The 13756-nt window shown below is 38.6% G+C and overlaps 1 protein-coding gene across 1 annotated transcript in view; it reads right to left on the bottom strand.

The window, feature by feature from the left end:
• The window catches only part of LOC136835544 (caveolin-3-like), a 60139-nt gene that overhangs the window by 23823 nt on the left and 22560 nt on the right, over nucleotides 1-13756 (bottom strand).

Raw genomic sequence — 13756 nt, 5'->3', positions numbered from 1 at the left:
CATTTATACAGGAAGCGTGCAGTGAAGAAGAATATTCGTATAAAAAATACAGTGACACGAAACATCAATGGCATGTTTTTTTTACATGATTGTAAATTGATACTTGCAGTTATACACAAAGAAGTGTGCTGGGAAGGAGAAGGTCGGGAGCGCGTGCGCACTGGTACTGATGTTACCTAACCTAAACTAACCTAGCGCAAACCCTTACCCCCAACCCCCACCACCAATTCTACAAGCTACAATACTAATCTTGTTCTTTCTAACCCCTTCGTCCCTTTGTACAGCCAGTCCGCAGCCTGTTCATGCGATAGAACACAAGGAAACAGAAAAGCGTTACATTACAGGTAGTTTTTATTTGTTTCTCTGTCTGATGAAGAGCAGAAAAGCTACCTGTATTACAACACCCTCCTGTCTCTCTTGTTTCATTTCCATGGTCATCCTCTTACATATGTGTGTGTGCATGAGATCCTATTAGATATGTGCGCGTGCATGAGGAACAGGGCCTCCTAACGTTATTGAGAGAGAATCTGCTGTATGCATCTGGATAGTATATTTATATATGCATGTTGTCACTCAATGTTTTGCGTCAGCATCACCATACTAATGCATTAAGATGGACTACAAACAACGATAACATCTACATGGAATATTGCTTAAGACTATAGATATTAGTATCCGCATGAAAGTGGAAACTGAGTGAAACTTGCAAAAAACTAGCTTGAAAAGTGTCCGTCGAAATTCTACAGTGTTAAAGACAATAGTATGCCTTTAACATTCACGCAAGGTACATCATCTTAAGAATAGTGAAGCCTTAGTTGTATATGTTTCGTGCGCTGGGTGGTGCTCAATTTTCCGATTTCTTCCCGAGGCTAAAGATGTTCTCAAACTCATCGAGACTCCGAGGGTGGTATTTAATGGTGATCACAGACAAAGTTTCTCTTACATTGCAGCTGTACAGAGATTTTCTTCTTTTCCCTTCTGAAAATGGCACATGGGGACAGATGATCAAGATTTCTGCTTACTAAAGCAGGCAAGGCGGCATTCGCTTGTTGAGACGTAGTTTCGCTTTCTCCAAGCAGATGGCTAGAAAGTGTTCTTTTCTTTTTCTGTGCTTGCTACGAAAAAGGGCCATCTTGAGCATGACTGTGATCATCTTCTTTCTGTGTGTTATTCAACTGAAGAACAGTGTAATGCATATTATGATTTCATCTTCTGTGAGTTTAAACTTTCCATTCCACTTGAAGGAATCTCCGTTTGAAAACCGGTCGGAAGGGCGTTAGAATTACTGCCTTTGCAACGGCACATCAGTTCACGTTCACGAATAAGTCCTATCATCGTTTCTAGGAAGTGGACTGAATGTCAGTGAACTCATGAGCATCATCCTCGGGCGTACTCTGTCAGGGAAACTGTTGTCGATAAGAGAAAACGAATGTTTTAGCGAATGCTTGAAAACCATTGGTGAGGCCTGGAGTTATTTAAAAAATCATAAATAAAACCAGTGTCACACGATCATGAAAAGAAAATGAAATAGATAAAAAAAAATTGTAGTTTTTTTTTATAGGGAAGTAGAGCCACTTCTGTTAAGGATTACTAAAATAACAGGTTCTCCATCAAGGAAAAAAATCATACCGGAAAACGTACGAGTGGAGATGATTAATATTCGTAAAGTTAGAGATCTCGGAAGATAAAAACAATTAAAACATTGTCCCAAAGGCATAAATGAATGCATAAGAGAAGGATAATACCCAATATAATAAAGGAGGAATGCTGGCCCTTCAAACACAAAAGATGAAACAGACTCAGAACAGATGGAGAAAATAACGTCATGGTGTTGCGCAAGGGGATATTTTGTCGAGCTTAAAAAAAATAGGGAAAAAGTTCGTCTGTGAATTCTGACAAATTTCTTGTCGAGTGTCCTCTCCTTTGCGGAAGATTACCTGGGGTTCTTTACCACAGAAGAAGAAGAAGAAGAAGAAGAAGAAGAAGAAGAAGAGAGAGTACGAACGTATGCACAATGAGAAGTAATCACAGAGCAAAACTCTCGTGAATTATTACAATGATTGCGAAAGGTTGTTGATCATGGATGAGAGGCTACAAGTGTGCAACAGTTGCAACACCACCTAGGGGGGAATGGGAGGGGTGTGTGGATGGGGGGAGGGGTGTCGCTAGCAGATAAGGTAGGCTACACCTCTGGGACTCCTCCATTCGTTTCCTCCCTCCCCTGCACGTCATCTTTGTCATCACTATCGCCATGTCACTGTCAGTTGTGATGACATGTCTCTTGTGGAGGTATCGTTGGAAGAACAAAACCTATGATTTTTAATCTGGTTGTTTTCCACTTCTAATGACCTGGCGCTTCTGAAGAGCGAAGCTCATGGAGTTTGAATTTTCGGGAGACTGGATTTCTTATTCCTTCAGTGAATAAATTTAGTTCCGATCCTTTATTATTGAAGCAATATGGTACTCAGCATCGAGTTAGACTATGATTGTTCAAACTATCTTTATATTTAATATATTAGTATTTTGACCTTGAATAATATCGACAATTTAGAAGGTGAAGTTTTAAAACTAAAGGATCAGAAAATTCATTATGGAAGAAGAAAACTCCCAAATGTTGCCATTTGTCATTGCGACCCCCCCCAAAAAAAAAGCTTCCCCAAAAAAAAAAAAACTAAGCCTTTATTTGCAATGGTCAGGCAAAAGAAACTGAATAATTCATAGGTTGACTTGAAATGGGCAAATTCAGAGCAAGAAAAAATAAGGACATATAGTGTCAATAAAAACGATCAGAGACAAATATCTCTTTAAAAGCTGATCACCCCATCTCCCAAAATTCCTTTTCCCAGAGCGTTACATTCCTATCCCTCCCAAAAAATATTGAAGTGTTGCCTGTCTTGAGGCCCACCTTTGGCAATATTTTCGTAAAAATCCACACGTAACTTTTTGCCCGGTCCTACTAACAAACAAACAAACCGAATCAGTGCATAACCTCCTTGAATGAGGTAACTAATACTCCAGCTTCCCTCTCTTGATTATTATTATTATTATTATTAGTAGTAGTAGTAGTAGTAGTAGTAAGTAGTAGTATTCAGAGGAAGAACCCCATTCATGGGGAACAAGCCCACAGGGTCCATTTAGTTGAAATTCGAACTTCCAAAGAATATGGTTGTCGTTTTAAAGACGCAGCAGAAGGTAGTGGGAAATACAGTTAGAAGAGATCAGTTATTAGCAAAAAAAAAAAAAAATAAATTATCAAATTAAATAATACATAGATAAAAATGTAAGCAAATTATTAAAAGGAGAATTGCTTTAAAGTTCCTCGTAGGGGGGTAGTGCCGTCAGTGCATCTACCATGGTGCACTGTAGGCATTACTTAAGGTTCTTTGCAGCGTCTGTTCGGCCCCTAGCTGCAGCCTCTTTCATTCCTTTTACTGTGCCTCCGTTCATATTCTCTTTCTTCCATCTGACTTTCCACCCTCTCCTAACAATTGTTTCATAGTGCAACTGCGAGGTTTTCCTCCTGTTACACCTTTCAGACCTTCTTACTGAATAACTTCATAGGTTCCAGCGCTTGGCCTTTGGCCTAAATTCTATATTCCTTCCTTCCATATATTGCTTTAAGGTAGTAATGCATGTATCTTCGCTCGCAGTTTTGAAGTTCCGGTTGCACAAACTTCCTCAGGGAGACTGAAAGACAAAAGTCTTTGAAACTCTACCATAGTTCTTCTCCTCTTTACAGTTGCGAGGAAGGCCTTGATTCTTGTTTCTTTCTTTCTCCTATGTCCTCCAGACTGATGACACCGATTTTTACGAGAATTATCATCGCCTGAGCAATTCCTTTTCTGCCAATTGCGTCATAAAAATGCAAGTAACAAGGTTCAAATTCGCATTGCATTATGTTTGGATGCACGAGTGCGTGTAATACTCAAAATGAAGCGTGCTTTGCAACAATTACACACAGTTGAAGGGCAAACACAATGTCATGGCAATCAACACCTATTGAGAAATGAGGTAGAGGGATTTAATATCTTCATAACTACATACTCCATCACGCAACTTCACCGGGATGAATTCTGACATGTGTGATTGGCACTTCATTTGCACCTGACACTTTTGATCTTTGAGTTTCTATAACTAGCTGCAGGGTATGAATCTTATTCTTATTTCAGTTCCATTGCTGGATTAAAAGAAACACAGATACACGCACAAAATGGAGGAGAAATATATTTAAGGAATCCACATACAGCCTCGGAGCATCATACTCTCTCTTCAGTGTGGAGACACAAAAACCGAACTATAGCTCATTGTGAGTTAACTTCACTCATATTGAATTATAGCTGGGTTTTAGTGTCTCCACACTGAAGAGAGAGCATGACGCTCCGAAAGTGTATGTGAATTCCTTAAATATATTTGCTCTCCAATTTGGGTGTGTGTTTTTTTTTTTGTAAAGTTTAAATGGTCGATACTATTGTTGGATTATCTTGACCCTTTGCTGTCCTGGGCATTTAGTGTTATTTCTCAGTGCTATATGATTACACTGGCATTATTCTACTGATTATATTTCCCCGTTTTGTAGAGGAATCACATTTACAGATGAGGAAAAGAAAATATAAAAAAAATAAGACTAGCCAAGACATAAGACGCCCCCACAACGGGGTAGTGCCGTCAGTGCACCTCATGCGGTGCACTGTAGGCATTACTTAAGGTTCCTTGCAGCGTCCCTTCAACCCATAGCTGCAACCCTTTTCATTCCTTTAACTGTACGTCCGTTCATATTATCTTTCTTCGATCTTGCTTTCCAACCCTCTCCTAACAATTGATTCACAGTGCAACTGCTTTCAGGTTTTCCTCCTGTTACGCCTTTCAAACCTCCTTTACTGTCGATTTCTGTTTCGACGCTGAATGACCTCATAGGTCCCAGCGCTTGGCCGTTGGCCTAAATTCTGTATTCTATTCTAAGGCATAAGACGTCACAAACACAATATTCATTCCTTCTCGCTTTTAGTTTCAGCACGGCAAGTATGGCAAGCGTAAATGATTACATAAGACAACTTAGCCGTGAATAATGTCGCCACCAAAACTCTTTGATTTAAAAAAAAAAGAGTAGATAATTATTTTATTGATTGCTATACTGCGCCAGCGCAAGATATTTTTTTTTTAATGTTCTCTATCCTTTTTTTTTTTTTTGTATACTTCTACGTTCGTCTTTTTTTTTCTTAGTGCACGCCATTGCAACATTTTCGTTTTGATTGTTATCGCCTTGGCTGTAATTCATAGTTTACGGTGATATTACTCTGTCACGTTAGTATGCCAGGTTGTCACACTACATGAACCTATAATCCTGTGTGGATATATATATATATATATATATATATATATATATATATATATATATATATATATATATATATATATATATATATATATATATATATATATATATATTATTTGTCTGTATCATATACAACGCGTGCGACAAGCTTATGATGTTTCCAGCATGCACCTACGCCTGTGTTGAATTCACGTATGTAATGTAGATAATATCAATTGTATGAATGCATGCATCCATACATATACATTACCTTGAGAGAGAGAGAGAGAGAGAGAGAGAGAGAGAGAGAGAGAGAGAGAGGAGATATTTTGACTGAACTGAGAAGCAGAAAAAATGACACTATAATCCTGGTATGTCTCTCTCTCTCTCTCTCTCTCTCTCTCTCTCTCTCTCTCTCTCTCTCTCTCGGTATTGTTGGCACCTCCCTAGCGTGACTCGTAATAACATTCTTCTCCCTTCACAAAATTTGAGACGCACGAGATACAGACGTCATAAAATAAGAAGAAAAAACCAGTTTAGATGAAGGTGAAAAAGACAAAAGGAGCGGCAGGTGTACGAAGCTTATTTACATTTTAACAAAACGAGACGTAACAACCGGCTCGCATGCATCCACGGCGAAGGAATAGTACGGAATACTTAATTCTATTTATGCAATCTGTAGCCTGTCCACCTTTTACTGAAACAGGAGTCATTTCCATTTGTGAGATAAATTGCTCAACATAAACACGAACGCTGAAGATTTCAACGCATATCCGTTTCAGTCTTATGGCGGCCAAGTTTTTGCTAGATAAAAAGGGAAGCTTATAGTTATGTCATTAAACATACAGCGTAAATTTAATAGAGGATTGGACAATTATTGATGGGGGTATCTTTATATATGAATCATATCATAATTTGTCTAACTATTCAAAGGACACCCCTAATTCGCCTTAAATCAAAATTTCCAGAGTGAAATGATAGACCCCTTCTCTGAACCGTATTTCGTCTTCCTTCTGTTTTGGGAACAAGACCCCTAAAAATCCCACAGTTATCCAACAGTTTCAACTTTGTTCTTTATCATATTCATGGGCTTTGCTCCCCCACTCTGAGGTGTCTTTGATTTTTGCTCTTGTGACCCCAGCTAGCTTATGAGCAAACTTCTCCACCTTTCTACTCTCTGCAAAGAACTATAATAAATTTATGCTCAATATAACAAACATACAGATGCAGTTGGTGTACAGACAGAAGGCACAAATAAACAGACAGTTCAGCAGACAGACAGATATATATATACATGGATGCTTTACCAATCCAGTCTGAATTATAAACAGTTCATTTTCCATGGAATATTTTCATCGAGAAACAACTGAAGATATTCGTAGGTATATATTTGTGCGCATGTCTGATCACATTGATATCCGCCGTTTTAACATGGATTGTTAATAATTTAAGTGAATGAACAGACGGAGGAGATAGTGGGAATCCATTGTGAATGGGTAACCTTGATAGTATTCTAGTGAATGACCAGTTGTGGAGCATTTTTATGAATGGAGTCTCCTGAGTTATAATTTCGAGATTATTGGTGAATGTAACCAGTTAAGGCTTTTATATATATCCAGTCTCATTGGTTTTACAATATTGAGCTCACATATTTCATGAGGGATTTAGTTCGCATTGCTAAGAAATTCACAATGTCGCCATTAAAGTGATGTATAACAGAAAACCACAACTATATAGACAAAGTGTATTATTTGTAAAAGATAAAAGCAAGGACTTCCAAACACCTGAACGGCATCTCTCCCCAGTGTTTACTTAAAACACTGAGGAGGAACACCCTTCCGGTGTTCGAAAGTCTTTATTTTTATCTTTCACATACAATGCAGTATTATTTACGTAATTGTGGACTTTTATTAGTTCAAATTATTGATATAATCCACCACAGAGATTCTGAAGGAGTTGATGATCAACTCATTTATTTGAGGATACGTTGACGAGCCAGTAGTGATGTCATCATCATCATCATCACCCCCAACGCCGCGTGGCGCCAAGGGCCTCTGTAAAATTCATGTCTTTCCTGTGATTTGTCTTTCTCAAATCACCACTCATCTCAGCCTCCATTCTCATAGTCCTCTTCCAAGTACGCCTAGGGACTCCCATCTCTTTGCAGCTCAAATCAAATGTACTTGTTGAGACAATACCCACAATTTTACAGTTAGGCTATTCTAAACTTAGTTACTTAGCAGCCGTACCAGCGTGGTCCTTGCCATTAAATTTGGCTCAAATTGTATCTGACTTTGGGCATAATTGAATATTTCATCCTTTTTTCGGTACTGCTTAACCTTAGGTCTCTGATTAAAAAAAAAGAATCTACTCTACCCCACGACTATCAGTAACTTTTCTGATCTGATTCACTATATTTTAGCGAAGAGTAGTCTGTATTAATTAAAAAAAAGCATGCTACTGAAATCTGGTATTTAATCAGTACCTCATTCAGGATGAAATTCCACAATACGTCAAGACCATCCCCAATCTCTGACACTTGACAATCTGACCTCTTACATTAGATATTCCCCAACAATCAAACGGAAAACTCTCACCTTCCACAAGCATCGCCACTTTGATTGATTTGAACTCCACAACAACAATGGGAACAAGAACCACAGAAATGTGTTCACGCGAATACGCTATTGAGCACAGAATGACCAAGAGCATCTCCTACGCTGCTGGGGAACCGCATGTCGAAGGCGGGATTCCGTGACGTCACTCGTTCTGCCGAGCCAATCAGACCTGGAGACCGTGACGTCACGGTCCGCCAGCCAACCGTGCCTTAACAATACGAGACCCACCTCCACTGCTTTGAGCCGAAACTTACGCTTCGGCGTCGTTCTTTTTTTAAACAGAAGGTTGATCGACCAAAAAAGAGCCTTGAGCACTCGATGAAATCTGCATCAATAAATTACTGTTATCACGCGAGTCGTTTAATTGTGACCCCGAGTCAAGTAATAATCACCAAACTGGAAAAAAGGATTTGTTGCATCTGGCAAACTATCATGCTGACAATGTTGAAATAGCATGAACTCCAACGCTTACACTCTAATGTTCAAGTTTGAACTGCATAAGCCATCACTGCATATTTAATTGACCAGAAGCAAACATTTTATTCTAACGCAATTATTTGAGGCCTTAGGTGATACCAGAAGACGCCAGTTTAAGCATCCTCGAGAGATGGAGAAAATTATTGTCTCCAAGGCTCTTGGTATTAATCATGGGCTCTTAATCAGACCACTGAGTCATTATGAGGCCTTCAAAGGTCTTTCTGATCCAAGAGAAAAGTGAGCAAGGTAAAGCTAGAGAAGTTGAACAACTAAACGAGGTTCGGTTATTTGCAGCATCCCTTCGGGCCCTAGCAGCAACCCCTTTCATTTCTTTTACTGTACCTCCGTTCATATATTCTTTCTTCCATCTTACTTTCCTCTCTCTCCTAACAATTGTTTCATAGTGCAACTGCGAGGTTTTCCTCCTGTTACACCTTTCAAACCTTTTTACTCTCAATCTCTTTTTCAGCGCTGAATGACCTCATAAGTCCCAGTGCTTTTGGCCTAAATTTGATATTCCACTCCATTCCATTCCAGAGGGAATAGATGAAAATTCAAAGGGAGAAAGCAATGCAAAGAACTCTTGATATTGCCTACAGTGCGCTGTGAAGGGCACATTGTCGACAGAGTCTCTTAGGGGAGAGGCGAGATCGGTTGGAAATATCACAATGAAACGTGCAACAGACCTCAAGAATCTAGTGCAGTGGTTCCTAACCTTTTGCTCCACGCTTCCTCAAAGTTGGTCAGCCCTCACCACCCCTTGCATCTATGGTAAAATTTCCTCCATATTTAAGGAAAATGGAAAAAAGAAGAGAGAGGTTTAGAGGATAGGGAGGTAAAATAATTACAAATATATTAAGCCCAACAGGTCTAACCAGAATAATGGAACTATAGGAAGCTAACGTTATAGGCGATACGTTTGTTTTCATAAACTTCTGAATATCAGTTCCTCACTCTTGTTAAGAGAATAACGAATAAAATTAGAGAAACTTTAATTTTTCCCTAGGGCTTGAGCCTACCTTGGAAATTGCTGACGCCCCCCAGGTTAAGAACCACTGTTCTAGTGCAAGCAGCAATGGGTGGCAGTGAGGCGCGGGAATCACCAGAGAAGATTCATTTAAACAGCCGCACAAGATCAAATATTAAATGAATGAAGCCAGTTGAAAATACTGAACCCACTGAAATGCCTCGTCATCAATAGCGAATTTCATGTTCGTTCTCTCTTACGTGTTCTTAACAGTTTGTCAGGCAGAGACACCAAGACAAGTGCAAAAGAGATTGCTCATATATATGTATATATATGTTTATAAATATATATAGATATAATATATGATATATAATATATCTATAGGTATATTTTATTTATGTACTGTAGTTACAAAGTACGAACATGCACAGACACAAATTATACATATGCACATACATACACATGCATACATACACATACATATATATATGTGTGTGTGCGTTTGTATAATTTGTACCTATGCATGTTCGTACTAAATATATATATATATATATATATATATATATATATATATATATATATATATATATATATATATTATATTTATTGTATATATATATACAATTAATCCATTTAAAAATCCCATTACTAACTAGAGGTCAAATCACCTACCTTTAATCTGCTAATGCGCAGGACCTAAACCTCTAGAGACAACGTTTAAAAGAGCTATTAAACGGTTGATAAAAAAAGGTACAGGTACCAAGAGGAAGTAAGGCGCATTAGACGGCAGGACTTGAATGCACACCGTGAGCAGTTCTGTTTCATATTCAGCTACTTGGGATTTAATGATCATGAAATTTTAACTCTCCGGATTACGTTTTCATTTGAATAAAGACTGAATTAAATAATCATAAAAACGTCTGTGAATTTCTTTTGAACTTTGAACATCCTTGCAGTTGCCAAAAAAACAAATGTTGGTGCCACAACATGCGTTTTGTTGTTTTTCTTTTTACGGTGGATTTTTCAGTATTCCCAAACTTTCCCTTTGCTTATCACCATCATACTAAAAGATTGCAATAACTAACAGCTGGATTCACGTAGCGCATGTTGTGAGTTTTTGTTTTTATTTTAGAACGAGTTTGAATATATACATTAAAGAACACATATAAAGAGTAGGTTAAACAAACCCTCCTGTTTTCCCATTTTCTGTAAAATGTCAACAGCTTAGGTAAGCTGCACTGGATGCATTGACCTCTGTATTCAGTCGTAGGTTCCGAAAATAATCGTTGTGCGGCCATCTTTCGTCATTTGCTGATATTTTCTTGAAGTGTGTTTTCTGTGATTTTAAGATGATTAACAAGATTAGGATATTCAGAAACGTACAGCTCACAAATTTTGCTGTACTGGTAATGGTGGGCTAACACAAATGGAAATTGTTGGTCATTTCAAAATCATACTTTGTGTAATTTTCAGCAGATGGGCTGAATTAAGAATACTGTTTTTTTGTGGATATGTACAGAGAGAGAGAGGGGTAGAGAGAGAGTTACTCTCTCTCTCTCTCTCTCTAAATTTCTTCTGTCGTGACAGAGACAGAGTAGAGTTTGTTCCTTCAGCCTCCTCTCTCTCTCTCTCTCTCTCTCTCTCTCTCTCTCCATCCAAAGGAAGCAAAGAAAGTAAACGGTAGAAAGTTCCATAGTCGCGAATGAGAAGGTTCTGGGAAGCGAACGCACTAATGACGCTCCGGTTTTGTGCGAGATTCCCGCCAAGAGCTTCCTGTCCACAACTTTCTCTTTTCGTTACCCGCCTGAAATAATGGATAATTTCTCATGAGTGCCTTAATAAGGTAAAGAGAGCGCGCCATTATTTCTCATTACTTCTTCGCCGCATTCCAGCGGTAACCGAGAGTCACTTTCGAGAACTCTGGGACTCATCGTTACTGTCCCGTCTGTTCGATTCCTCTTAACTCTTTCAACTCCGTCCAACTTCCTTTTCTTAGCTCTTTTCAGTGACAGGTCTCGCGATTAAGTCTATAATACCTAACTGACTATCTTCATTTTTTGTTTTGTTTAGTCTCTCTCTCTCTCTCTCTCTCTCTCTCTCTCTCTCTCTCTCTCTCTCTCTCTCTCTCTCTGAACTTCTGTCGTGACAGAGCAGAGTCCCTTCAGCCTCCTCTGTGTGTGTGTGTGTGTGTGTGTGTGTGTAAATTCTGTCGTGACAGAGTAGAGTTTGTCCCTTCAGCCTCTCTCTCTCTCTCTCTCAGGATCGCACTGATAGCATTGTATTTCTCAAAGAACAATCAACATTATCCCATCATTATCTATCCATTTCCGCTCATTATTGCTGTTACTATCCTTTTCTCCTTATATTATACCATCTCTTACTGTATTTTCTCCAAAGCAAAACATTCCCAACCACTTATTTTAAGGATAAATTTGTTCAGTTTTTAAAATCATATTTGTTGTTGCTGTTGTTTTAGATGAAGCTGGCCTTATGCCAGCACGGGCTCTTGTTCTCGAGCAACCACCAACGACCTCTGTTAAATTCAGGACTGGATTCTCTTTCAGCCTAACACTGCCTCCTTAAATAAAACTTTAAAAACAAATGTCTCTTTTCTTTCTTTTCGTCTATACATTCCCTTCTTCACTAGTCTCTCCAGCATCGCAGAAAATGGTTAACATCAAGGTAAGTCACTAAATTAATAATACATCACCAAAAGAATATCGTTATTTTGCCGACATGCACCGAGTTTTGCGGTTTAAAATGCGGCTAAATGAAGATCGCTCTCTGAAGGACGCTGGAGGGGGTGGGGAGGAGGAGAGGGGAAGAATCCAGTCTCGGTCTGATCTGGGAGGTCTGGCTTCATTTTATATCTAGTTTATTCCAGTTTATTCGAGCACTGGCATATGCTTTAGCCTTTTTTTTAGGAGGCATTGCCAACCGATTATAGTCATGAGATCGAGAAATGTTTATTTCTGAGGATACGAAATACCAGAAACCTTCAGAAGCAATCACCTTTTCTCACTCGATCTGAAAATAAATAACCTGAAGTGAATTAAGCAGGCAGAATGCAGATGGTAGGTCGATGACCTGTTTTCATTTTTTTTTTTTTACATAATTGCCTTTTTTTTATCCCGAGAATTCTTCAAATATGAGGCTCCATGTCATCTATTCAACTTGTCCCCCTCAATTGCCTAACGATCTTAGGACGATTCTCCTTTGTTCCCATTTCCTCTCTCTCTCTCTCTCTCTCTCTCTCTCTCTCTCTCTCTCTCTCTCTCTCTCTCTCTCTCTCTCTTAATCCCTCACTGCAGTTCACACTCTTACTCATTTCCATGACTATTGCGCCGCATGGCATGACACATGATGCAAAGTCACGTGACCAAAACCATCTCCATCTTTTCTGTCAGAATCGATTGGCACCAGTTGTTGGAAGGTGTTGTAAGAAAAAAAACAAAAACAAAAAGAATAAAACGCATAAGAATTGCAGGGGAGAACATCAGGGAAAAAATTGGAAGCAGAAATAATGAGGAAGAAAATGGGAATTTTAGATTTGGCAAGGAGCTGGAAGACATGAACTGCAAGAAGACAATACTGAAGGAATTGCAGGGAGGAGAATCGGGAAGGAAGTTTAAGGAGGGAAATCATAAAATGAATTTAAAAGAAGACATCAGGATAGAACTTTTTCCTTTATTGATCAGGAAAGAACTTGTACTGGAAAGAATAAAGACAAGTCACGGATCGGTATCCAGGTTATAAATCACTCCGAAGTCACATGACTTCATTGTTTTGCCTTTCGATTAACTTTTGAAAAGACGTAATATAGCTTAACAGACGTCATCACCTCAGGGTGTAACTTAATAAACTAAATATATTAAAACAGAAATCCAAGAGAATTTTGTTAGGCATCCTGACAATCTACATTACAGGAGTGTATGCAAACAGTGTCATTTCTAGTATTAGGCTTAGTACTACTCGGTTTGTTTGGGTCCTTATCTTGGCCAAAACTAAAATAAGGAATAGCTTGCCTAGTGTCACTGTGGTATCTTTTGATCTCCAAATGTTTCGGGGAGGAGCAAATTCGTTCCTGCTTTCTGGTGATGACTCCTGAAACGTGGCTTATCGGTTTTATTTTCCATTTCATATTTACTTTTGTATTACCTTTAACTATAACTTGTTTCTCTCTGCAGGCTGATTTCCTTTAGAATCATGTCGGATCTATATTCAGTTGCCTTTTTCCAAAAAGGTTTTCAGTTTCAAGAGCGAAAGAAACGTGATTTTGAAATACAGGTACAGAGTGAACAATACACAAGTCATCTTTCTTTCCTCGTATTCTTCTTCTCTTGTCCGTCATAAATTTTGTTTCCTAAAGTTTTAAAACATTTC

Source organism: Macrobrachium rosenbergii, chromosome 55 (assembly GCF_040412425.1).
Source record: "Macrobrachium rosenbergii isolate ZJJX-2024 chromosome 55, ASM4041242v1, whole genome shotgun sequence".
Taxonomy (NCBI): Eukaryota; Metazoa; Arthropoda; class Malacostraca; order Decapoda; family Palaemonidae; genus Macrobrachium; species Macrobrachium rosenbergii.
Note: the sequence above shows the minus strand (reverse complement) of the source record. Positions and strands in the feature narration are given on the sequence as shown.